Genomic DNA, 27,808 nt, shown 5'->3' with positions numbered 1-27,808 from the left:
TAACATTGAAATGTATTTTTATTGATCGATAAGTCATGTAACATTAGTATGGTACAAAGCAAGTTTGATATGACAATGGCAAACACATAATTATAATATTGTTTATTTTCCTTAGATGCTATATTTAACATATTTACATAAAAGACCAAGATGTAAGCAAAAGCTTCAGTAATTTGACTCCATTGAGTGCTTTCAGTAAACAATAGGTTTCCCTAGCAAACATCTTATTGCCTTAATTGAACCTCCTTGAGAAAGAAAACCACACACTTTGTAATGTAAATGTTAATTGTAGTAGACAATGGTTCTAGGTAAATAGCACCCCTGGACATGAAGCAAATGAAAGGAATACAGGCACTTAACAATGAAAGGTTGTTTGCACAAACAGTGCTTCAAATGTAAATAAACAAGGGTCTTCTCAACGGTCACTACAGGAGTAAAACTTTGGCACGTGTTCAGCAGCCATAATGAGAATTTACGTTAATAAAGTCTCTCAGAGTTTCTAACTGAAACTAACAATGGGTTTACAGGGTTCTCCAGTCTGGAATCGTAGAAGGTGCTGAAGCTACGAAGGAAAATGTAATGTTTTTGAAGAAAAATTGTAGATTTGGGATTTGAAATTGTCAGTAATCCAGGCCACATGGAAAATAACAGGCCGTTTTAAGCATTTTCTTACTGCAATGTTTGTATTTACGTTTAATGCCTATACAAATGTTTGCTTTGACACGTGGAAAAATGTAAGAACTTTTATGAAAAGATTGCAATGGGGACCTCCAAAGCCCCAAAGTTTCTGCTAAGTATAGTCATTTTTAGATTCAATAAAAATGGCTGAATAGACTGCATCTTACTGGGACTATACCAAAACAACCTTTTATCATGTTACTATTGTAATTAACTTTCTGTAGGCTGATGATTTTATAGTTTTACTTCCAGTGTGTGTCTACTAGCACAATTAGGCCAAGTTCCTAGATATATCATGTTAAGGGGTAAACAGCCTGATGAAGTGATAATAATGTCCATTATAGAGTATGTTTTTTTTAGATATAATCCACCCAAAACAAAAGCCAAAATGTGTTCACAAGGCCAAAAGTACAGACTGAGAATTTGACGTGAAGGGCAGGCAGAAACGGGACTTTTTTGGAACTGCTTTCTACTAGCTTTCCTTAAATATTGAAAATCTTAACCAAAGAAGAAAGCTGAACTTAATTATGGCCAAATTAAACAGCGGTTATAAAATTAACAGAAACAGACAGTATGCAGCAGCTACAGACCAGTTGATGCTACCATTTGGGAGGTTGCAGATGGCTGTGGGTGGGAAATGCCTCTACTTTCTTGAGCGATGGAGATGAGTATGGTGTGTGCACTTGATGTTTTTTTCATACTCCCACCCCCCAACAGGGCTGTCTGTCATAGGCTGCCGGGCCGCTTTACCACTTGCCCCCGAGCGTGGGAATCGGAGCGTCCTGCCGTTCACATCTCCTGCATTCCGTTTATCGGAATCAATTAGGCAAGACAGACCCTCAGATTCCCCACCCCCTTTCCATTTTTGTCAGGTCTATATACGTCCTAATTATTTCAGTTTGGGATGCCAGAGCTGTTTCCTGGATAGACCTGATCATCCTTAAACAAAAAGAGAGGAGGCGCACACGTGGGTTGTGGCGTAAATGTCACTTTCATTTCCAATGCTAGGCGCAGAGTAAGACAGAACATTTTTTTAACACTTTGACAAGAGGGGAGGCGATCTCGTCTCCATCATGTCTTTCTGCTTCAGTAGCTTCCTCAAGGAAACCCTCTTGGAACAGAGAAGCATCTGTCCTTGTATTTTGAATAGAAGAATAAAAATCAGCCTTCGCTTTTTTTTTTTTTTCAGTTTTTCTGCTAGCTGTATGTCCTCAGAGATACAAATTATTAAACTTCCATTATAAACTTTTCTGATAGTCTAATTTAATATAATTTGACATACAACCCCAATACATGTAGTCCTCAAGCATAATCTTCCAATTTTTCAGGGGAGGGGAACCTCAGAAGGAGATAGCCTAGGTCTACGTATTATGAAATCATTTTCAAACTAGATACCAGACATCTCTACAACAGCTTTCTAAGGAAAAAAAAAACACCCTCATATAAACTTTTGTCTTAAAGTAGGACAAACTACACATGCATCTTTACTTATTAGCACTATACAACTCTCCTTTGCAGCTGTAACAACCCTTCTCAAAGTATCCGGCACCTTTGTATTTTGGCATCTGTGTGTCACTTAATTTCCTCTAATCCCACCTTTAATCATAAGGAAAAAGAACAAAAGCAAAAACAAAAACAAAGTTAGATTCAATAAGTATTCCTGACCTTTCTGGTTTTTACTGTCTCTTGGTTGTAGTCTTTCATTCTCACATGCTCCCCGGCGATCTTGAAGGAGTTTTTACTTTCGGTTATCTAGCTTTATGAAGACCAATACACTCATACAGCTAGATAACCAAAGATAACAACTCGCTTCCCTCACACGCCTCTGTCTTCCTCTGGCCAGATTCCAGATCCCGATCTCTCTGGCAATACCGAAGAGTAGTCCTCCAGGACACTTGCCGTGCATAAGATTCCTTCTTGCATGTAAATATGACCTGGTTTCTGTTTGTGTGTGCAGCTAAAACATCCAAACGAGATCTGTTGCTTTCAAAGTTTATTCCGAACTTTTTTTTTTCCTTTCAGCAAGTAATCTCCGGCAGCGTTAGCCAACAATTCATCTATTAATATCAGAAAATAAAACCAGCTACTAAGGTGCAGCAAGCAGTTATGAGTGAGCAGCAGCATCCGTCCCTCCACAGGCCTCTATTTGCATTGTAAATTGCTTCATTCTCACGCAAGACTCCTTAGCCTCCCTCTATAGAGATGTATAAAGCCAACGGCAATTTCCAGCGCAGGTTAAGGAGGAAGGAAAAAAAAACATCCCATTCTATAGAAGAGGTGACAGCTGATTCAAGGATCTGCTCCTGATCCTTTTGGGTTAGGCACCGTGAGCTTTTTACCAAGCGGTGGCAGCTTGATCGCACGTATCTCGTGTGTGTGTGTTTTGGGGGGAAGATCCTCGATTTCACAGGGCTTCTAGGCTGGGGAGGAGAAGAAGCCGTCTTGCTGGCGTGTTGCTGCCCCCGGTCTGAAAGAAGGAGAAAAGGGCCATCATTGGAGGGGCTTTCACTGCCAAAATGTGGACCAGCCCGGCAAGGTCAAAGGTTCGAGACCGCAGGAGACCAAGGTAATGATGATGTCATGAGAAATCTCAAGTACACGGTTATTGATATGCATCAGTGATCAGCCAACTGCCCCACGCCTCCTGCCCGCAGCAGCGGCCGCGGCCGCAGCATTGCAACAAGCCCTATTTTCTCAATCAACATCTCTTCCGCTAGCACTACCGACCGCTCCAGGATAAGCAACCCGCGGCCTTTTACCTCCTCCGTGCTAGTGTAGATCGCTCTAATATCCAAAGACTGGAAGAAATCTCTCTCTAAGGACAGATAAAAGCATTTCAGATCTGGGGAGCGTCTTTGCCTGCATTTCTCTTCTGGCAGATTGCATGGGCAGACAGATGGAAGGCACTTTGCTATTGCTTAAAGCAGGGCCTTGCTTTCTGGCGCTGGGAATCAGATCTGTATTACGCAGTGAGTCGATGTGTGATTACATTGACAATGTGCTCTGGTGGTGTGTTTTTAATGGCTTCACGGCTCAGTCATGTTTTGTATCTACGTGCCATGGCGATAGCGTATTTTGTTCGCTCTGTAAGTTCAAACGGAATGCTCTAAGCAGGCTGACTTCATCCTGGTTTTTAGAAAAAATGACTCTGTATAGGGTGTGTGCCTTAGAATGTAGCACAGGTAAACACTGCAGCATTAGTTTCTACTGCTGTACACAACTCTCCTGTAATAAAAACGCTGAGCCTTTGTTTATAATTTCAAAAATCAGTTTTCATACGTACTAGTCTTCCTTACGAAATTATGAAAACAGTATCGTTACCTCATGAAAACGACAAAATACCTGGGTGTTAAGAGCATAACTCTACCCCACCTTTCCCTGTCCCACCCCCACCTTTCTTCAATCTAGAGGAGAATACTGTTTTATTAATTAATTAGCCTCATTCCTTTTCTTAGGACTTTTCAAAGTGTAAATATGGTCACTTCAAAGAGCTCTTTTCTTCTTCTCCTTCATTTATGGGTAATCTATGTCTAATGCATCTATGATATGTACAGTTCTAATACTCAGATGCCCCTCAACAGAATATCTAAGGTGCAGTCCATATAAGATGCATATTCACCATGGGTGAACTTTATGGATTGTTTTCCAAAATTGGGAGTCATGTTTGGTGGTGTTACTATTCTTTAAAATATATGCTACATGTGAATGTCATAAATCTTCATATTCATTTCACACATCACTAGTTTATCACAATACTTTCATTTCTTTAGGTTGACTATTTTGCCCAAAGACTTAAACACTTTCAGAATTAATATATACTCTTCCATTAATTCAGTAATTTATTCTTGTAAGACATGAGGGTGAATATGCTTACCAAGTTACATACAGAGCACACATATGTAAATCCTATGGAAAAGACTGACAAGTAAAGAGAACCAAAATTGCTAAGAAAAGCACCCAATCTACAGTTCATACAATAATATTACACCAATTACAGACACAGTTTAGAAACACAGATGCCAACTTTCCCTTAGGTTTTTTATTCACTTTTTTGGGCGAGCATTTGTGTTCTGATTATTTAGAAAAGACTCAGCTATGGAAATTGCTCATCTATTTTTCTTATCAAATCTTGGTATAAGAAGTATGATCAGAAATGGCTGCACTGGGTTACATATAAAATGTACGTGCAAACCACAAACTAATTCAGAGACACACACTCCCATAGAGTTACTGTTCCTTCTTGAACTATGAGGTCACAACATTAACTAATGGACAGAATTGGGCACATGGCTGAGGCACATGCCACTTTGACATTATGTAAAACCATAATGAGCTTGGCTGCATTGGAAGATTGAGAGTATTCTGGCCTTGCTTTCCAAGACCTAGAAGCAGAATCATTAATGATTTGGCATGTACTACATAAAGCAAGCATATGATCAGATGAATTCAATTCTTTAAGTTCAAAACCCTAAGAAATGCCAGATATTTTTAGAATATCTTTTTGCCTTATATACATCTGGGTGGGGGTTGGTGAAAGTGGAGAGATGTGGTACATGTATGTCTGTGTATGTGTGTCACCCTATATTTGTATGAATTCACAAATTAATGTGGCTATATTCCTACATTTAACGATTAAATCCATTTTTAGAACCCAAGTAACTATCACGAAAGCCAAGACACTGAACATTTGACATGCTTCTACAATTAGAAGCTATGGAAAATACGGTCTTAAAATAGCATCTTCTAAAGCAATGCCACATAGTCACATGAACTGACTCCAGGACTGGCTCTCATGCATGCCACATATACTGTAGATTCATTGTGAGAGCCCCCAAAAGTGAAAAGAGCCAACATAAAGGTTATGGGCAGTCTGTTCTCTAGCCATATAGCCAATTAAATGTTTCACCTCTCCATCTTCTTTCAAGGTATGGAGAAATAAAAGATACACAGCAAGGCTTCACACTGAACACCTGATTATTTTGAATATTGCCAAGGTTCATGTCATGGTTTATCATATACATTTCAAGGACTTTATTATCACTTAGGATGTGAGCCAGTTGAAACAACTGGGCTGATTCCTAGCAATGCCTGCCATACATTGTTATGAGCAACTATTAACACCTACATGTATTTATTTCAGGTATTTTTGTTTTTCAGAAAGCTATTTATCTGAGCTACAGAACACCCTTTCTGAAATCTGCATATTGAAGGATATACTGAATTCAAATGTCTTGCCTGATCATTCTCTAATAAATTCCCATTAATGGCCAGTAGATTAGGACGTGATTGTCGTGCTTGTTTTCTAATCTTTTTATAAGTCTCCAGATGGCTGAAACATGAATTGAAACATCCTGGTTTTCTTGGGAATAAACAATCTCTGCTTAAGTTAGAAGTGAAAAGTTATGATTTTCCACATATTTGGATCAGAATTATGCTATTCCATAAATGCAAATAATCAGGTTTGCCACTCATATTTAGAACACCTATCTGAATCCTATTCAGACTACTGCAGAGTATATAAAGAATTGGCCTATTACTAAATCCCTTTTAATACTGAGTTTGTAGATTCTTATGTAAGTAAACCACAGTCCACTAATACAGTCAAGACTACCATTTTCTACATAAAAGCCATTTAATTTACAGCGATTTGTATAGTTCAGGCAAGGTATTTGACTGGCTTACTTTCTAATAAAAGTGTCCTATTATGTCTTCCTAATCCTGAATTTCATTTTTATAGGCAGTTACAGGTTATGTTTGCATCAATCTTGATATATAGTATACAAAGGCTACATACAGGGAAAGAAAACAGCACATATGGAAACTTAGATTTTTCTGGAATTGTATCTATTGCACGAACTGGGACGTATGCAATACACTGCAGGCCTACCACCCAGCAAATGATATTCTATTTTGACTTTGTATAGCATTTTGATTTTATCAAACGTAAAATTTTAAATTACCTTTGGTTGGTTGTATTGTCTATTCATTTTAGGCTTCTTTGTAGTCTTACCTGAAAAATAGTTAAGAAAACAAATGATCACAGTTTTAATATATACATATATGTATATAATCATGTTTAGATTTGGCTTCATTTTAAAGTATTGCAATTACCATGATCCCTTAAAATGCCAAGAGATTACAGAAAACCCCAGTACAATGTATGCTGGGCTTCAGCACCCACAGGGTTAAATATGCTAATTTGCATTTAAATGGAGACATGCATGATAATGGGATTGCAAAATATGCAGAATCTGGAGGGGTTTGGGAAATTAATTTTTTTCTTTCTTCTTTTCTTTTATTTTTAGCTTGGAAGGAAGAGGGACCCTTAAAAGACATTAGGGATTTGAACACTGTAACCTGCCATACAAAAGACGAGGGAGAGTTCTTCCATGTAAAAATTTCAAGACTGGAACAAAGTCGTATTTTCTAAATGTTTCAGGAACTGGATTTCCAGGCCTTTCAAACAATGGGAATCCCTAGATAAATATCTAATCCATTAGAAAGATGCAAATAGTTTACTGTAAGGCCACAGCACGGTGAGATGTGCATTCATGTCTATGGCTCCTGATTGGCTATTTCCTTCAGTAAATCAATGAATAATGTAAAACCTGATTGCTGTAAAGTGGTGGATTTTATTCCCTTCCCCCATTCCTCCATGACTCAATATTCAAGAAGTCTTACTCTCCCGAAAATAGGTTGCTTTTCTTTTATGATTTTTTAAATGCTTATTGTTATTTTGGAGTAGTGGGGTGGGGCTACTGGGTTTTGCAAAATGAAAGTACTGCACCCGTTCAATTATGCTGACTATGGGAGCTCGTTTCTGAGACAGCGCCCTAATTACTGGTGGCAAGGTGGGGAAGGAGGGTGCTGGGAAGAGCTGGGCACCAGGAGAGGGAGGAAACTGGATCCGACCCTGTCATTCTGGGCCCAAGGCAGCCACAGCCCCAAAAGAGCCCCGGCCATGGCCGTGACTTGACAGGCCTCCGGTCTAACTTCTGATCAATACCACTGCTGCCCTGACCCCTCAAGACAGTCTCCCATTCAAGCAGCGCCGGTACATTTGCAAGAGAAAACGCGGCAGACCCTCATGCAAATAAAGTGCCTGGGTTCCCACCTCCCCGTGTTCCCTCAGACAATTCCAGGCCACGGAAGGAAGGGCTTGCCTCCCTCAGCGGGGTCTGGGCTCCAAGCAAACTGCAGAGACCGGGCTCCACTCGGATACCAGAAGCATCTGAAGCTGAAATGTTCCAAGTCCCAATAACTAACCGCGATGGCTGTATCTTGATGAATCTGAACTTGGGATAACCCTGTAAAGCGGCCTCTCGCCTCCCAGAATCCAAAAGGCTAGAGAAAAGGGAAGTGGAAATCCACCACGTCTAGTTACCTAGTGTACATTAAGTTTCCGCCAGAATCCAGTCAGATCCTCACTTCGTTGCCAGATGATTGCAACTTTGAGGTGGTTAAAAGAATCATTCAAAATGCAAATTCTGGATCCAGGAACGCAAAATACAATTGTATTTAGCTCTAGGTTTATAAGAAAAAAGTCCCACTAAACAACAACACAAAATTACATACAAAATTCCCCTTTCCAACGCGAAAATTTCCTGGCATCTCTCCGCAACTGGGGGTCAGACCGCTGGATAATTAACAATTCTGGCTCAGACAACTCAAGAGATCAACAGGTTTAGCATCCGAGACTCACAATCAATTAGCTGAAGCAAAGCCCCGGACTGGCCCTCGGAGCGGCCCGCAGCGGGGCTCTGCGGTCACCGACTCGAGGACGTGGTGAGGAGCGCGGGCGCGGGGTTTGCAGCGGTCACTGCTGGCCCCGTGCCGCCCACCGAGTTGCCGCCTGCGGGCCGCCACGATACTCACTTGCTCTCCTCCCTAAGCCAGTCAGTGTTGCCCCCCCAAATCCAGCTGGGCAGGAATCAAGGCGCCGGCCAGAAGACAAGATCCAGAGTCACAGGGCGGCCGCAGTACACAAACAGGCTCCTTTCGGCGTCTCAAAAAAAGAAAAAAAAATTTTCAGATCATTCCTCTCCTTAGCACATTTAAAACTGCCGCTCAATTCCACACGGTGATTCTTGCTTGATTGCGTCTAAAATAGTTTAAAAGGATCTTCCCTTCTGGGGAGAGAGAGAAGGGCGCAAAAGACGAAAGAGGAAAAAAGCCAACTTTCCCCCCCCGCCCCCCACGCCAGGCACTTGCTCCCTGAGCCTCGGAGTGGAGAGTGAAGTGGTGTGTGCGAGGCTCGGCAAGTTTTTGGGGGGGCTGTCCAAGGTCTAGTCCAGCCCCCTCTGCCGAGGAGGACGTGCTCTGAAACTCAACCAATTTCCCCACTGCTTTTGTTACTGATGAACTGAAGCCCTATTGTTCATCCATTGCCACGGTCTTTTTCAGTCCCCACACTACGTTCTGCGTTGCCAGAGATAATGAATTTGCACCCAAACCTCTCATAGTCCCCTCCTGACAGACGGAACAAATTAGAAATGTCTCGTCTGAAGGAAGGCAATGGCTACGTTTTCCTATTATAAGATGTAAAGCACACATTTCTTTGGAAACTTCTTTTGCCTTTTCTACCTTTTATTTTCTCTATCCTCTTTTTCTCTTTTCCTTCAGTTTTTTTCTCTTGATTTCTTTAGACTTTCTTTTTTTTTTTTTTAAGAATAGGCCTGTCTTGTTTTTCCAATGCACCATTTTATGTAACTTGTGGATCTTTTCTACCTTCCTTCTTTCCTCTTTTTTTTGTTTTCTTTAAGAACTCCCTTTGCAATTTTATTTACAAACTTGGAGAATGACCTTTTGACTTGCGGACTTTTTTTTAAAAAAAGAAAGGTCTTTTGGTTCAAGTCCCCCTTCCTCAGTCCTCCTCCTCTTTTTGTTGTGATCGTCAAACGTGTTTGGCTAAAGACAAGCAATATGTTATAAGGATTTTTATTCTTTAAACTCCAGAGCTATTCAAAGGGTACCAGGGACGCCCTATAGGGGTTATCTTTTTGAGGGGGAAGAAAAAGTGTGTGTGTGTGTGTTCCAGGGAAAGAGGCAGAGAGATGTGGGCGGGTGTGGGTGGGAGTGTGCAAGGAGAGAAGGGTGGGGGCCTTGAGGGAAAGTGGGCTTCCTGGAACACGAGCCGGGAGGCTGTCAGGCGTGTAGGCGCGAGAGGGAGGGTGCAAGAACCCGTCTCGCCGAGGGCGGCTTGCACCCCTGGGCCTGCTCTCGCTCCCAGCCGGCCACAGCCTGGGCGCGGGTGTCTGCGCGCGCGGGCGCTTGCTCCGAGCCTGCGCGCGTGCGACCGGGGCGGAACGGGGGCTATAAAAATTCAGGCGAGTGGCCCGTATGTAAATGCGGCCCGGGGGGAGCGGGGAGGTGGTAATGAGAGCCGCCGGCTCGCCGGCGGCCCCCAGCTTTCCCGCCAAGTGCAGCCGGAGGACAGACAGCCATGCGTGTCCTTGGCGGGAGGGCCCCCGCCCGCGCGCGCCCGCCCCCCGCGCACACGCACACACTCCCTTCGCAGGCGTGGGGCCCGGTGGCCACGAGCCTGTCAGGAAAACAAAGCTAGGGTTGCGAGGTGGAACGAAGAAACGGCAGCCTTGGCGGCCAAGGGCAGGACTGGGAAGCCGACACCGCGGCCTCCGGCGCCCCTTCCTTGGCAGCCCGCGACTCTGCCCTCCGCCCCGGACTCCGCACCGCCCCGGCCCAGAAGAGGCCGAGGATCATTTCCTAGCTACCTAGGAGTGGGTGGGCGAGCAAAAGCGGGGGCGGATGTGCACTGGGAGGTGCCAGCGACTCCCGCCGGGTGCGCAGGCACGCACACGCCGGCGCGCGGGGCTGGGGGGGGGGTGGGGTGTTGGGGAATAGTCTGAAGGCCTCCCTGCCGCGTAGCGGAGAGTAGCTACCTCCTCGCTGAGGCTGCTGAGCTCCAGGATAAAAGCACACCAGGCTGAATCCGCCAGGCAGCGCCCCGGGCTGCGACCAAGGAATGGCTCACACCTCAAAAGACCTCCTCCCGCACAGTGTAATAGGAAGGGCCTGGCTGTTCAGAGAGAGAGAGCCTTCTGTGATCGACACACCCCGCCTTCCCAAATGGGTGAAATTCGAACTCCAGCCCAGGAGCTCTGGTCTAGATGGCCCTGCAGATAAGTCCCAGAGGTGGCCTTGGAGAAACACGGATCTCGCTCTCGTCTCGTCCGCAGCGCCTCCTTAACACACACACACACACACACACACACACACACACACGACACTTCCATCACATTACAATGCAGGCTAATAGCACGGCAGTTAATGAAGCCGACGCGCTTAATGAGTGCACAGGTAAACAGGTACCAAAACCAAAACGAGAAGCTCCCAGTCGGCTGGGCGATTTACCTCTCCCTACTGGAAACACGTGTAGCATATCGTGTTTTAGGAATGATTTGCTGTTGTCCGCGGTCTCCCCCTCTTCTTGTTGTGGAGAGAAGCCAAAAAAGCAAACAAAAAACCATGTTCCATTGTCAGAGTCTTCTCTCTGATAAGCTACCCGAATATTAGTCTACAACATTTGGGGATCTGATTTGGTTTGTTATCTGTTGATTTGGGTTTGTTGTTGAGTGTGTTGTTTTTCTGAGGGAAGCAAAAGAACGTGTATTTGGTGGGGCCCGGAGGCGCAGGACAAGAGCTTGTGTGTATGGCCGGAAGGCTGGCGAGGCTGGAAGCCAGGCGGTGGTGAAAGAAGACGGCGGCTCGTCCTCCCCCGGGGTCGGTACGGGGCCCCTTGGCCTCCTCCGGCTTGGGCTTGGCCGCTGCCGCTGCCGCCGCCCGCATTAGCGGGCTCCGCCGGCTGCCGCTCCGTGTTTTCCCCCATCCCGGCTTCACGTTCAAGGTTTAGCTGCGAGGTCACGTCCATTGACGTCAGCTCCCTGTCTCCCTCTACGTCCGGCTACATTTACATACATCAAGGAAATTAGGGCATTAAAAAAATATGCAAATCCTGCGCGGAGAGGAGCCGGTGCATTCCTGGCGCGATCGCCTTTTATTGAAGCTTTTAATTAAAGGGGCCAGTTGGCGAGCCCCTGAAACAACCGCCAAAACCCCCAAAAGAGAAAAATAAACGCTGTAGCCTTCGGGAACGGTTGTTTCGGCTCCTGTTCTGTGGGCGGCTGAGGACCGCCGGCTGCCGGGCTCGGAGAAGAACAGGTTAGAGGAGGCAGCTCCAGCCCATGCATAATCAGGGCTCCGCGGCGCCTCCATTCTTTCCTCCTCCTCCTCCTCCTCCTCTTTTCCTCCTCCTCCACCTCTCCTCCTCCTCCTCCTCCTCCTCCTCCTCCTCCTGCTCCCGCTCCTGTTGGTTCCAGCGTGTATTATTTTTAATACTGATGCATATGTAAAGATATATTTGCATTTTTTAATTCGCGAAAAGTTCAGGTTGTATCGTTTTATTGATCCCCCCTTCCTTTTTTGCTATCTTGTTATGTCTGTCTCTCTTGTCCCTTTCTGTCTGTGTTTTTTGGCGAGTGTATGCTACTGTCTCTTGCTAGATAATATGCACAGTTGCTTCCCTGCTTCTGTGTATTTAAGGCTCCAAATATGCACATCTGTCATGTATGTAATGCCAGCTGTGTAACCTCCTGGTTTGGTCATAAAAGAAAAGACACTCCCCCCCCCCCCCCGACATACCCCCTTGGTCGGCTGTAATGTCCATCGCTCAAGGCTCAAAGTTTGATTATCTAATTAACTTCATATTAGCAAAAACACAGTTCGGGCCAGTGCATTTGAAATAATGTATGTATAAAGGGAAGTGACTCCAAAGATTTCTAAATAATTTCTGTGCTGAATAACGGAGAGTTGCGGCATTCGCTACCCTATTGCCTTATAGCATTTCTTATTGCAAAAAAAAAAAAAAATCTATTTTAAAATGTGTAGACACAGCAACGGACAGCCTTCTGCAAGGAAGACATTTTCAACCATGTTGTATGTTGTACCTTATCTGCTGCACTCAAAATTTACTGAGTTTCATTTTTATCTTATGTGACTGGAAACAGGCACATTATCTCGATTGAAAAGCCTCCTTAATTCCTGACTTTGAAATGAAAACAAATAAACAAAACAGTTGACTATATTAAGCCATTTGACTTACCCTAAACTATACAGGCCTTGAGTTAGATATCAAGCAATAGTAATCTTGTTTATAGGGTCAGATTTTCCTTTGGCAATACATCTATTCAATACAATGGCTTTTGGAAAATATGTATGTATGAAGTCCACTTTTAAAATTCTCCCAAAGCTATCATTTTTAAAAGACTGAATCCATAATTGCATAGCCACAAAGAACAGCAAGTATGCACACATGCAGCTTATTCAATTAAACAAGTCCAAGTACATGCACAGGTAATTAGTTTTCTTATGAATGACTTACCTGCACAGATACTCAGGGCAAGATTCAGCCCTCCCCAATGGCTTTCATGTATAAATATTCACATGTATTTTCTCCCATTTTAAACCTACAGCTGTATGCCATCTTTCATGCTGGACTATCCAGCATCCATTTTTAGCACCCTTGAGTCTTATGGCATTTCCAGCCTTACCTCTGACTGTAGTTTTTCCAAGCCTACACCAAAGTGCTCATATGATATGTCACCCAATAAAAAGTGGTCAGATGGCTACACGTAAAACATTAAAAAACGGAAACACACTCATCCTTTACGTTTGCCCTTACCTTGCCATACATAGCAAGATTACCTTTCCTAAAGTACGTTTTCAGCACATTTTATGAATATTTGCAGGATTTCACAACTGGTTGCAGAATTGCCGGTTTCTGGGGGGCACCTGGCTGAACGAAACAATTCGGCAGGTTAAATGTCTCTTCGAGTTTGGCTGCAATTCAATCGTGCGTGGCGGTTTGTTCCAGCCTAGACTCTCGAACATACCTGCCTGCCTTTATGCAGGGATCAGGACAAACACACCCGCCACGTTTCAGGGCGTAGAGTGGCGGTGCATATATTTAGATGGTACTAGCAAGGAATGTGTGCATGTACGGATGTCTGTGCATGCATGTGTGTACAGACGTGTGTGCGTGCGCGCGCGCGCTGTGACAAGGGACACAGAGAGGTACACCTCTTATCTCTGATCTCTCAGTAATCTCCTTTTCTGTTTCTAATCTCCCTTATTGGCTCATGGTAGTAACCTGAAGCATCTGAACCGTCACCGTCACTGCCGTGTGCGCGCTGTGGCTTACCCCGGGGGCCGGTGGCTCGGTGGCTCGCTGGTTCAGTGGGTGTTGTGGCGGAGGGTGGGTAGCGCCGCTGCCGCCGCCGCCGCGGGTCCGGGTGCTCTGTCCCAGCCCGGCAGCGGAGCGCGCGGTGCCGGAGCCCCCTCCCACCCCGCCCTCACCCGCATCCTCCCCTCCTCTACCCTCTGCGCCTCCCCCCACTCCGCCCCGCATTACCATATGGAGGCCGAGTCCCTGCGAATCACAGCAGCAGCGGGCGGCATTTGAATAAGCCCCGCAACCCCGGGCAGACCCCAACTCCTCAACAAGCTGCGTGCCCTGCATCAAGGGCCACCACTCCGGCCGGTAACCTGGCAGCGACCGACACCTCCCCAAAGTGTCCTGGGCGCGCGGGAGAGAGGTTCTGGGCCTCCCACTTGCTACTTTTATATTAACTTGACTGATAGGATCAGACAATAAATGGCGGGGGGGGGGGGAGGTGGAGACGGAGAGAGAGATACACACACAGAGGAAGGGGAGCAGAATGGGGGGGTGGGTGAAGAGATGGGAAAGGAAAGAGGAAAGGCGCTGCGGTGGGGGGTGCGCAACAAGGGAAAGGAAGACAGAGACTGAGGAAAGGGGGAAAGAGCGGAGAAGGGAGCCCAAATGGTTGGGTGAAAAGGGGGTAAAATGGGGAGGCAGTGAGGAAAAGTCTGGAGGGGGAGAGATAACCAAATACCTGATTTTGGACTTTCAAAGCTAAAAATACCACCTCACTGAACTTCACAGCCTCCAATTAGACACGTGTTTCTCCCCCCTCCCACATCAACGAATGATTAATTTGCTGTCTCAATCAGAAATAATTATTTAGAATTGTATAACAGAAACAGGATTTAACGTAAAGTCGCCGATTTTGTGAAACATAGCAAAAGGCATGACATTTAAAGATGATGTTGGCCACCTCATGGTAAAAAATTAAGGCTTGCCTTGAATACTCAGGCATTTGCCCAGCCTTGTCCCCCAAGATAGCGAGACCAAGGCCCAGAGTCAGGAACAAGATGTGTTCCGAAATATTTTGGACTTTAAGTAAGAATTTTTCTTTCATTCTCTTTGATATTTGATTGATACATTTTTCTTCTTCACCAACTGATGGTGTTTACCAAAAAATATAGATCAAGTGTGGGGTTTTAAATTTTTTTACTGCAAAATGTCCCCACATTTTAAATGAAAATATGGCTTTTAAACGTTAGTTCCATTTTGCATCCTAACTCAATAACTCGAAGTTCTGAATTTAGCGCTTTCAATGCGGTCCCCTCCTCCCCACCTTCGAATCAGAATAGTGATTTCCCCGTATAAAACAATCAGAATCATAATAAAATCTCCAGTTACCTACTGGATGCACCCACTGTAAATATCCCTCTCAGTATTCATAAGCCAAACCTCCTCCTTTTGAGACACACACAAAAAGAACGCTTCTGATTAATAATCTCTTACGCGGCACACCGAGGCCGAAGGCAAGGAGCTGCAGGACGCCAGAGATGGGCGCAGAATTCTCAATACCTAGAATTTCAATACAGATTCCAAAGACGTGCTAACTGCTAGGTTTCCAAAGGGGAATAATATTTGTCAAGCAATGCTTTGGGAGAAGCCAACCACATCCAAATACTGACTCCTTCCTGGGCCAGGGGAGGGGGGCGGTCGCGATTACCCGGCATTTCTGCGTGCAGAGGTATGCACAAGATGGTATGTAGCTCACGCATGTGGCCAGGCCCAGGTTTCTTTCTTTTTCTTTTTCTTCTTCTTCTTCTTCTTCTTCTTCTTCTTCCTCTTCTTCTTCTTCTTCTTCTTCTTCTTCTTCTTCTTCTTCTTCTTCTTCTTCTTCTTCTTCTTTTTGAGGCAAGAAGTTGAAACCAATCCACTCTTTGTGTGGCTAGCTCCCACGAAGCTGGGGATTTCAACCTCTGATTTTTAAAGCCACTGAGGAGCCCGGGTTGGAGCCCCAGTTGAATCCCCCGGCTCGGGATTTTACCAGGATTCTCCCTGTGCCCGGTCGCTGCCCACAGCACGTGAAGAGAAGAGAAAGGAGGGAGAGTTGGTGGCTTCGAGCCGCTTCCGTCGGGGCCCTGTGTTTCGCCCCAACAGACCCCTCTCTTCCTTCTCTCCCCGAAGGCGCTCCCTTGGGCCGGCCAGTGTCGCTGCGATCGTGGCCAGGTGAGCGAGGGGACAGTCCCAGATGGGTAGCGGCCCTCTCTCGGGAGCTCTGGTGGGTCTGTGAACCTGCCTGGCGCGGAAGACTGAGTGGCGCTGGGGGCCAGCGCGGGGCTCCTGGCTCCGGCCAGCAGGGGAACAGCGACACCTACTGGCCGCATGGGCACCGCATCGGGGCCGTCGGGGCGGCCCTGGGCTGGGGGTGCCCGGTTGCGTGGACTTGGGAGGCCACAAGAATCTGCGCCCAAGGATCGGACTGCCCCTCTAGGCCTCGTCTGCCTCCGGGAAGGCAAAGCCTGAGCTTCTAGAGACTCAAGTGGATTGTAGGATGGGACAGAACACTCAGGCGGGTACACACGCTCCCCCGCCTGAGGTTCTTTCTTCTGGATACCGAAAGGACCCGCAGTGCAGTTGACCACCGTCTCCTGGTTTTATGAGAGACTCAGGCTGAGGTTGGAGCCCTGACCTCTTCGGGTTCACGAACCAGGCCTCTTCTGCACCACCCCTATTTCAGTGCTGACTAAAGACGCTATCTTTGCAAATGAGGAACCTAGGAGAGTTCATTTTCCTCCCTTAAGAGGGGAAATGTGCGAGTCCAGGACACAGACTCACAGTCAGGGGCTAGCTCCCGGCATGCGGACCCGCCGAGCCTTCCAGCTCGCCAGCCTCAGGCACCTTGAGCTCGCCCTCACCGCTCCCGGGGATTGAGATTGGGTGGTTTTTGTTTAAGAATTACGATCTTCTTAATTACGCCGGAAGTAAAAGCAAATTTGGGGTGGTGGAGATATTTTCGAGACCTAAGGGTATATATAGATCTTGCTACATATAAATGTAAATGCTTCGATTATTGGCTTTGGTTGGGAAGGGTGGGAGAGGGTGCCAAGGGATGGCGAGGCCTGAGGAAAACGTAGTAAGTATGAGGATGGAAAGAAACCAATTCCTGTATTCCAGATTTACTTTCTCTTATCAGTCTTTTCTGCTCAAGCAAATAGGCTTTTCATATGAAAAGGAGGTGGTCCCAGCAGTGGGTGGAAGAAAGAGGGATCTTAGCCTCTTCTTCTCCCTTAAATACCTCCTGTTTCCCGCGTTTGGTTCTGAGTCTCACCTGGGCCTAAGAAACATGATTTAGTGTGATTCGGGTGTTAACTTACTTAAGTATTAAAATATATATTTCTTCTCCTAGAAAGACTGGGGTATTTGAACCAATATGAATCCTGGAAATTTTCTATTTAAAATATCGCTCATTAAAATTTCAGAATTTAAAAAAAAACTTTCATAGAAAGTTCATCTTGGAAATTATTTTACTTAGCTTTAGATACTGGTTGAAACTAGGGTCTAAAGTGTTTTGAGGGGTGCCTAGCTGGCTCAGTTGGTAGAGCCTGTGACTCTTGATCTCAGGATCCTAAGTACAAGCCCCTCGTTGGGTGTGGAGCCTACTTTAAAAATAAATAAATAAAGTTGAATAAGGTAAAAATTTTAAAATAATAAAGTGTTTTGAGGAAAAGGGGGAAGGAGTCTTGTTAGGGCTAAATTTTTGTCTGCATTCTCTACAATTGCAAAGTTTTACTAATTCTGTTTTGTTTAAATACGATTGGAATCTCTTAGTGCCCCTAATGTGAAGAGTTTTAGATTCAATCTCTTCCTCTTTTTTTATTTGAAAAACTCTCTAAAATGCTCAAGAAGGCCACTCCTCAACTGTTTGCAATATTTTCTTCTTATTATTTTTTATCCTGCAAATGTATCTGAATGTGTTCTGATAATATATGAATTCACATCCTAGAGCAGAGGCCCTTAGCAGTTTGTATAATGTATGAACAAACCTGTATTACTAATAATGAATAAAATAGAACTATATCCTAATGGCATTTCTCTCAATGAATCCTGCATCCCACTGCACATAGCAAAGTCAACTTTCTTCTCCTAAAATGGAAATCTTCATAGAGGAAGAGAATGATCACAGGAAAATTAAATTACACTGGGCACACGACAAGCACCCATCAACCAAACTCAGTTCAGAGGTGGCTTTGGGTATTGAAAGCACCTTGAAAAATGCAGGGCTTGAAATGTTTTCCCTTTCTTGGGAAGCATTAGGTTTCTAGAATGTAGCTTTATTTGAGACTTGAAAATCTTAGCTAGAATGAGTTCTCATTGTTGCTTGATATTTTTTGGTTTTATTGAATCTAAAAATTGTTGATTTAGCATTAAAGAAAATAGAAAAATAGAACTTAAGTGTCAAAATGGTGGAAATTCTCTATATACCTAATCACCCCTCAAAGCATTAGCATATTAAACCCTAATTAAATTCAGAACAGAAAATTAGGCCAGTGAAATTGTTTCTTATTCCACAACATGAATATATATGTTACCATTATATTATATGTAATATATATTATATATATAAATATAAATATATATGTAAAATATATATATATATATATCCATGGTTGTTACAGTGATGTGTGTGTGAACTAAAGGTGGAGACAAAGCTTGTCATTCTATTTAGGTCTTCCTTAATATATTTCTCTTTTAATCCCTCTTTCTTACCTAGAAAATTAAGGAATGAAGACAGGCTAAGCTATCATTAGACTGTATCTGTGTTCCTTTGTCACACCTGCTCTCCTCAGGGCTCGCCTGGGAGTGTGTGTGTGTGTGTGTGTGTGCACTTCCTTCCCTGCTTGTTGAGGAGCATGAAGGAAGAAAGGGATGCAAGGATGAGAATATTGCTCAGAAAGGCACATCATTGTATGTGAAAAAGAGATGGATACATTAGAAACCCGGCTAAATCCCAGCTAGTTGGTTATCTGGGGGAGGGGAGGCTTGTGTGTGGTAGCTGGCAGGCTGATTGCAAAGATCGTTTGGGGAGAAAGGAGAGGCTCCCTGACTCCAGAGTGGCCTCCCTTTCAGCTGCGCTGAAAACCGCAGGGGTTCAATGAGGTTTGGCTTCAGGGAGTAGAGCTCCAAGGACACCTGTGTGCATCTGGTTGGAGACAGGTGGTGTGTGTGTGTGTGTGTGTAGGGAAGAAGTAGGTGCTTCATCAAAAATTCATCTGAAAATATATTGGTCCTAAAATTCTGCCATGTCATCAATTGGGGTCAGGCACCAAGGTCACACATGTCCCAGGTTCACTCATGGACCGCGGCAACATTATTGCTTTTGATGGTACGAATATGGCTTCTTTCATGTCTTTGCTTCTTTATGGTACTTCCTCAGAGTGGGGCGAGCCTCCCCCTCCTCCCTTCTTCATCCCTGCAAACAAAACCATTCTACCACTTGAGCCATCTGCCGCAGGTGTAATGGATGGCAGGGTGCCGACCTAACCACACTTCAGTCTCTTCTAGGTCGTCACCGCTCTGCACCAAACAAATGAGTCCTGTTTCGCCACTAGGGTGCCGAGGTGGATGGTGGATGCCGGCCCCCGCCCCTGGCAGCAACGCGCTTAGAAACCAAAGCCAGCTGACAACACACGAAACACACAGGCACAGAGAAAACGCCGAGCCAACGCGCGCTCCCTCTGCCCCCTCCCTCTGCTCTCTGTACACATGGAGACACGTACACAGCCTTTACACGTTTAACAGCCCTCGCGACTCCGAATTCTTGGTTACTTATGATGGCCTTCCCGACTGCACATAGCCCCTGGTGTGTCTGTGTGTATGTGTGTGCGCGCGAATGTGCCTGTGTGTTTAAAACGCTTATTGGTAAGTAGTCAGCAGCTGATCAGACATAGTAATCCAATGATCTTTTTGAATACATACAATTTTTCGTTAAAGGTAATTTTTTTTAAGGAAAAAAAGAAAACTATCAATTTCTCGCGCAAATCTCTGGTTCCCAATTTAGGTTCCAGGGAACCGCGGAGCTGCTCAGCCCCCGCCTAGCCAAACTTTCCCTTTCCGAGGTTTGAACGAGGCGCAGATTGTCACTTCCTGACAGAGCAGGATCTCATTTGCACGCGAATGTGTAAAAGAGGGGAGCTGTGGGAACGCGCAGCACAGAGAGGGAAATCGGGTAGCTGGCAGCCTCCCGTAGTCGCTCGGAACCCTGGCAGGACGCACAGGGTGCCCCAGGGCAAGAACCGGGGGTCCAACCTCCCAGGCGCACAGAATCCTCCTGGCCCCCGCCCTCGGGCTGGAACCCTGCCCGCCGCCCCCACCCCCGCCCGCCCGCTCTCACCCCACCCCCATTTGCATCATTATTTGAGTAGCCCCAGGTAATGGTACCCATCTCTCGGGCCTCCGGTACGGGCGAAGGCTGGACCCTGCCAGGAATCGAACTCCGCTGTCCCCAGAGTACTTACCTCGAGCGAGGCCCTGGCAAATGGTGGCCCAGAAGCGTCAAGTTTCCTCTCCCAGCCGCTGTGCCAGATTCCCCTCCTGCCTGCAGCTCCTCTCGGCAGGCTCGTCTCTTTCTCTCTCTCCCTCACTCTCTCTCTGTCACACACGAGGATTACTGGTGACTTTTAGAAGCAAAAGCTTGCTTATTCAGAAGAGAAAGGGAGGGGGGAGAGGCCAGGGAGGCGGGAGGGAGGAGAGGGGGAGAGAGAAATAGGAAGGAGGACGAAGGGGAGGTGGAGAATCAGAGGTAGTGAAGGAGTAGGTAGAGGAGGAGGAGAAGGAAGAAGAGGAGGAGGTGGAGGGACGGGAGGGGTAGGGTGGAGTAACGGAAGATGGGCTGGGATGGGACGGCGAGGAATAAATTGCTCCCCACCCAGCTGCAGTGCGACGCCCCCAGCGTCCCGGGGGAGCCGGTGCGTCAGATCGCGGCTAGCCAAGGCGGGGCAGTACAAAAGCGCCGCGGGACCCCCTTCTCAGGCTTCTGTCCAAGCCGACTGAGCGCCGGAGGCCGCTCCACGCTTCAGCTCGGACTGCGGAGGGCTCTCCTCAGCTCGGACAGGGGTGCCTATCTAGGGATTCCAAGCTCCACGGAACTTTGATTTCATTGCCGGGCGCCTAGCCTTCTTCGCCTGCGTCTCAGACAAGAGCTGGAAGCCCGCGCAGTCCCCGCGCGTCCTCACCCAGATCCCCGGCGCCCACCTTAGCCATAGCCCCTGGGGCGGGCGACGCTCACACGGGCTGCTTCCCCACCGCCCAGGCTCAGCCTCAGTCGCGCGCCTCTGTTCACATTTGGGGCACCCCCTCAGCTTGTTTTACGGAGCGGTGTGTGTGTGTGTGTGTGTGTGTGTGTGTGTGTAGCGCGCGCGCACACTCCAGGCTAGAAAGAAGGTGAAATCCCGGCACGAAAAAGTAGCTTCGGTCTCCTGCAGCTTGGAGCCCACGACCGAGTCCGATCATATTCAGTATTTGAGATTCAGCAGCAAGGACCAAGGCGGGAGCTTACTGGGTCATTTCAACCGAATTTCTATACAGCAAGGATTGTTTGTTATTATTATTAAACACGAAAAATAGGTTTTAAAAATAAAGGATAGTTGCATAGAAAGAAGGGGGACATTTTAGCAATGGTCAGGAACCAAAAGTTGTTGAAAGGGTTTTCTTGGACAAGAGCATCTATAATGGATAAAGGTGGAAGTCTCAGACTGGTACAAAACCGTTTTATTACGTGACGGGATTAAAAAATAGGAGCATGCTTTTCGGCACAGACGACCCATTAGTTCTGTTAAATGCATTAAGCCAGCCCAATGGAATGATTACACGGCAGCCTTTAATGTACAAACATGGGAATAATATAGAGGGTGCGCACAAGCGTTTATAGAATTCTCTGTATATACACACACACATTTATAAAGAGAAAAGTTTGAACACCAGCACCCTCAACTAATTAAAGAAGTGTATTTTCTCGAAGTATTCTTTAAATAAGGTAATTATCCTCTGCATTTTCTTGCTGACCTGTAGACGAGACATTACAGTTACAGAATAGGCTACCAGGATCGACATAATTCTGCTTACATTTATCGTGGATGGCACGTCATGAAATGCCGGGGGGAGGGGGGGAATCTTGAGGGGCGGGGAGAAGAAGGCTTTTATTAACAATTACATTCTACCATAACAGTTTAATTTAAATAATAGCAATGATGTCCTTCTCCCACTGCAGTGAAACCACTGGATGGTTTGGTGAACAATGTATTTGTATATTTATTTAAGGGATTATTATTGCTATAGAGTTATAGATCTATCCTGTGGCATTAAAAAATCTCTGAATGTTAAACTGCTCGACATTTGGCATGTTTTAGAGCCCATTTACCTGCCAAATCTTGTTCCAGAATAAGGATGATAAAATATTGCTCGTTTGTGCCCACCATAGTTTTGAAGGAAAATGGAACAAACGGAAGTTGTTCTTTAAAAACTCTTTGTTGTAGGCAAATGAAAATATTTCCCCTCATCAAAAGGAGCCGGTGTGCAGTCTGAGTTTTAAAAATTCTTTTGCAGAGCGATGATAGGAGAGGAAGTAGGAAGTACGCAGACCCCAGCCCAGCCTGCACCAGTGGGTCGCTATGCTGCGAGCGCACACCGCATACATCAGCACCCCAGTTGTCGCGCATCCACGCGGTTTGGAGCTTGGTTTCTGAGGATGAGAGTACACTCTCCGTGGATCAGCCTACATTTAGAAGTGGGTATTTGTATAAGGGCAACGTTCAGGCTATAATACAATGGTATGATGGGGAAAGGACTCATTTTTGCATTATTTAACAATTGCTTACTAATTAAACTGCTCTGCTTATTGAATACAATTTTAGAGAATTTGCTTCTTTCTTTGAAATTATTAGCCACTGTTTGCTTCTAATCCTGAGGCTTCAGGAGTAGGGTCTCTGGAGGAGGGGGAGCGGGCTTGCCAAATACAGCTCTGAGATAAGAACAATTAATGTAAAAGAAAGTAATGGATTATCTGTTAGCTAGAAGATGACAGAAGAAATTTTGGTTATATTTAAATAGGGCTTAACATTGTGCAAAACTTTTCTTCTTTATTTTAAACAGTCAACTTTATAAATTACATTCCTTTTTTCCCCTACTAAATCATCCCTGATGACCTTGGAGATTTCATCTTCCTCACTAGCAAAATGCCCTCAAATGCCTCAATTTGACACCCAATAGCCACTGATGCCCCAACGATGTAAGGCCTGCCCCTTTCGAAGGTTTGGGACCCTTTGTGAGGACTCAAGGAAAACCCCAAACGGAAACTGGCTCACTCGTGACTGCAGTGATGAGTTTGCTCTATGTTTATCAGTCTTTTAAGCACCACGTGATTAGACCGGAAAGGTAACTTGAAAACGCAACCTGATTCTGGGTAAAATCATTTTGTCCTTTGGCATGAAAACATAGTTACATCTCCAAGTTCCTCCCAGGGACAGACGGCTGCATGTCAGGGCTGGTCCCTTCCCAGATCACTACAGGATCTTTAGCGGGCAGATGAGATCCAGCAAGAAGAATTCGTGAAGAAACTCCTGTGCGTTTCAAAAAAGAGTGGGGGTGGGGGTGCTGCTTCCTGATTCTTTTTGCTAAGAGCTCCTGTGATAGCAATCAGTAGCTTCTGCAGCACCAAGGAAAGCAAGAATTCCCTACTAAACATTTTTGACCATGGCATATTCAATGGAGCTAGTTTAAACTTTGTTTTAAAATTTTCCCCACAGATATTACTCTTCTCCCTGCTTATTTTCACAAGATTTTTTAAAAAATCTCATTTATAGTCAGTCATTGCTGAGGTTGTGCTACAATTAACATGGGCACAGGGCAACTCCGGGGTCATGTAAATTATCAGTGTAAAGGGTTTGCCTGCTTCACCTGGCAGCTTTACCTCTGTATATGAGAGCTACTCTAGAGAAACAGAGATTTTTATTTGTGTGCTTGCCACTCAAGTTTTCGTGAGTTTTCAGTTGAATTCCTCAGTCCAAATTAAGGAGTTGGGATACTTGCCCAAATCTCCTGTAAATAACCACTTGGACGCCCAGCCCCTGGCCACTGTCTTCACAGTTACTGTCGTAACTCTCCCAGTCTTTGCTTTTAACCTTCACATCACCTTTAAAGATAGGAATTAGTCCTTTTGGTACTAAACACGGAGATTCAAATTTAACCTTCGAGTTGGTCACTTAAACATTATTTGCTATTTTATCATTCCCAGTGAAGCCCACTACCCCAAATCGAGCATTTGGCTCTTTAAGGGGCAAACCCTTCCTAAGGTCTTTAATAGTTCAAACCAGCCCTTGGCATTGAATTCCATGAAGACAACTATTTGGTGTCCACAAGTAAACGGAAGGTTTGGAGAGGGAGATGCCACCATTCCTAAATTTTCTTTCGTTTCTGCCTAGCAAAATGGAGTCTGACATTATATGCAATCCCCTTCTACAGCGTACCAAACTTGGTAAAATATTTTTAAAATTCTAATCGAGCGGGAGTCCCGTAGTCTTGCATCCTATCAAGAGTCCCGAACTGGCTCGCTTTGGTTGATTTTTAGAGACCTGGGCCCGCCGAGGTGGCTTTCAGGTGAAACTACCGAGATGAAGGCGGGGCTCCCTGTCACCTGCGAGGGTATTTTACTTAGAATCCCCTGATTTTCCGTCCTATCCTACACGCAGCCACACTCGCAGGGGGATCTGTAGGCTAATAAAAGGCAAATAGTCATAGGTTGGAAGCCCACAGTTTTTACCAGAGGGGCTTTACCAGAAAACAGAGCGCGAGCGGGGGCAACCTCCTGCAAGCCCTTCGCGCCAGGACTTCAGGTTAGCCCGGCGGAGGCTGCGGAGGACGACCTCAGGTGAGCTGCTCCGGAAGGGGAGCTGGAGGCTCGTCACAGGGCCCCCAGGCCTGCCTCTGGCCCTTCTCTGGGAGTGCTTTGACCAGGGCCGCCATTCCGCTTGGTCTTTTCCTGCAAAAAAACACCTGCTGCCGCGGATCAAGTACACCTGACACCAGATGTGGTCAAAAGAAAAAGGAAAAGAAAAGAGAAAACCCCACCCTCCTTAATTCCGTTTGGTAAGAGCCCTGGCTGCCAAATCCATTACACAATGTCAGCTCAAGCTGACACCTGTGTGGGTGCTGAGCTGGATCGGGTTCTGGCGGCGGATCGGGCCTGGAACGGTGTGGCTTGGCAGCGCCCGGCCAAAGGCCAAGGGGAAGAGGAACGAATTTCGGGCTGGAGGGCGGCACCTCGGTGTGTGTGTGTTGTGGGGGGGGGGCGAGTGGGAACTGTGTTCCGGAGGGGAGACTTCAAGGGTGGCTTCCCATTACCACGCGGACATAAAAATCAAAGCCGCGGTTTCTCGGTTCCAGAGTCCTCTCGGGGGACATCCGATGTCCCTCGCACCTCCAGGCTAGAGGGGGATCCCTAGGGCGCCCCCTCGGACCTCATTAAGGGCGGGCTACTCACCTGCTGCGGGGCCTCCGGGAGCCCTCACTAACGGCCTGCACCCGCCTACTGGGTGCTATTGATGCTGACCTTGGAGGGTACCTACGGCGTGGCCTGATGGGATGCCCCTTCCCACTGAAGGCGTACCAGTGGCTTTATTAATCGGCCATCATTAAACCAACCCAATAGAAGCCCGATGCACAATGAGGGCACGTCAGGTATCTTTTGCCTGTAACTGAGCAGTTTGGATAAACGATGGCTAATGCACTGAACCCCGCTCTCCCAAAGACCTGAATGTCCAGATATTTGGGGTCTGCACCAATGACTGTGAAAAAAGGTCGGTCCCCCAAACTGCTAGGATATCCACAGTCCTCCTCCCCAAACCTCCTGCTCCCCCGCTAAGGCGAAACATCTCCGACCGCGTAACTCCTCTATCAAAACCCATATTAATATTTCCAAGATTTTTCTCCAAAAGAATTATGAGCTCCTCAGGTGACCCTTCCACACCCACCAGAACACCGAATCAAAGGAACTTGTTGTGGAGGTTACAAATATCACACACTTGGGCAGCGCTATTGGAATAAACCTGGGCTCCGTTTCATGCAATTCTTAGGGATTTAGTTGAGGCCCTGAAGACATGACTCAATCTCCTCAGTCCCCAGTGGAAAATATTTGGAGGCTTAAGTTGGGGGGCGGGGGGCTAGACGTCAAGCTCTGTGTGTATCTTTAAAACAAAACAAAACAACAACAACAAAAAACCCACGCACACTCAGCAAGAGGTAAGGACCTTCCCTGGACATTTGCAGGCACCCCTTTCCTCCCGGGTTACAATCACCAGGGTCGATTTGATTTCCTAGTGTCCCTCTCAACCACCCCACCCCTCCCCACCCCTTCCGCAGATCACATCAATAGGCATGAGAAACGGCGTCGTTTCTATTTCTTTGCTCTACCAATTTCAAAGATATCTGGGCATTTTTATGTACTCCGCACTCTAAATAAATATTCTTTTATATTCGTGTGCGCCTAGGACGGTGTGGACCTGGGCCCCTCTCCCCCGTGGCTACCGAGTTGGAAAAATCCGCCCGGGGGACCAGTGTGCTAAAGGGGCCAAAACGCGCGCTGCCCAGCCTCCGAAAGCTGGAGCGCAGAGCCGGCCCCGCCGAACCTGCGCTAGCAGAGAATGTTATCTTCACAGCAATTTAGCAAGCCCCACAGAACAAAAGTTAAAGCGTGATGGCACTATACCTTGCCCCGGGTTACTCAGGCGCCTGTCTCCCATTTTGGACATGCTGGAAGTGTTGGGTTTGGGGAGGTTTGCTTTGGCTGGGTTTGGGTTGCCTATATAAGCCCTGCCGGAGTACTGTACCGAAGAACGCGCCTTGATGGACTCGGGTGTTAATTAACGCGCGGCTAATTTGAGCTTAAGGAGCGGGGGGCGGCCGGCCGCGCCGCGAGCTGCGAGGGGCCAGTGACCTCTAGTGGACACGAGGGGATATGCAGCTCGAGCAAGTCTGCACGCGGGGCTCGGTAGCGGAGAAAACTTCTGCGTGCACGGATGCCTGGCATCTCCTCTGAACTCAGCGACAAGGAGGTACACGAGTCCCCGGTTTAAGGGGAAAAAGACCTTCAGCAAGTGATGGCGATCAAGGGCTTTACCTCTTCCGATGTATCTGAAATCTAAACCCAACCCGTTTTTTTTGTTTTGTTTTGTTTTGTTTTGTTTTTTAAACACAAGTCGTTATTTAACAGTTCTTTTCAGATAGGGAGGGCCTGTGTAAAGGGTTTGAGAAGTGAGCTTCAAGGACTTTGGTTTCGGAACCTAAAGGAAAGCAGAGCTTTCGAAGCTCCGGGGGTCTTTAGCTAGTCAGGGGAAGGAATCAGAATGTGCTTCAGTAAACAAAGTTCATCAGTACTCCCATGACCTGTTTTTGCTTTAAAGAATAAAAACAGAGGAAGACGCTTATGTGCCTAACAAGAGGAAAGCAAGAGAATAAATGATGTGTTGAACAGTCCAGATGCCTTTAGGTTCACACTCCTCAGGCAAATAAGAAGACAAACACCACCAAAATACTAGGAACCATAACACAAAAGAGCCTTTTCACATATTAGAAATAAAGAGAAAGGCCAGGAGAATAAAATGACCTGTTTTTGTCTCACCTCCATTTATTTTATCAGTTAGCTAAAGTAGTGCAGAAGTTTTGGGAAAGATCGTCCCAGCACTATGTGAGTCAAAAGCAAAACATGGACCATAGTAATTTAGACCAAATGTTCGTTTTTTAGAGTAAATATAATTCTGCATTTTATTTCCCCCCGTCGCACACCTCAGCAGAACGCGGAAGCTGGCGAAGCCCTTATAAAATCCCATAACCCGCCACTTCGGAGCTCAGGACTCCGCCGTCTGAGAGTGACTGAGGGAACCTTGTGGACGAAACGTGCCGCACGGC

General features: G+C 46.2%; 1 long non-coding RNA gene across 3 annotated transcripts; it reads right to left on the bottom strand.

The window, feature by feature from the left end:
• On the bottom strand, positions 1 to 26,821 carry LOC115942712 (uncharacterized). Of its 3 annotated transcripts, XR_014147085.1 has the most exons (5): positions 26,610 to 26,821; positions 20,368 to 20,500; positions 8,554 to 8,683; positions 6,639 to 6,688; positions 1 to 3,145 (listed from the first exon to the last, which is right to left on the bottom strand). It is a non-coding gene; the product is annotated as an uncharacterized LOC115942712 (long non-coding RNA). The 3 variants fall into 3 exon arrangements; XR_014147086.1 differs by lacking the exon at positions 20,368 to 20,500 and having other exon boundaries at positions 26,610 to 26,816; XR_014147084.1 differs by lacking the exon at positions 26,610 to 26,821 and having other exon boundaries at positions 20,368 to 21,226.
• Positions 26,822 to 27,808: the final 987 nt, after the last annotated feature.

Source organism: Leptonychotes weddellii, chromosome 7 (genome assembly GCF_054177405.1).
Source record: "Leptonychotes weddellii isolate Sample4059 chromosome 7, ASM5417740v2, whole genome shotgun sequence".
NCBI lineage: Eukaryota > Metazoa > Chordata > Mammalia > Carnivora > Phocidae > Leptonychotes > Leptonychotes weddellii.
This window is presented reverse-complemented; position numbering and strand designations above follow the sequence as displayed.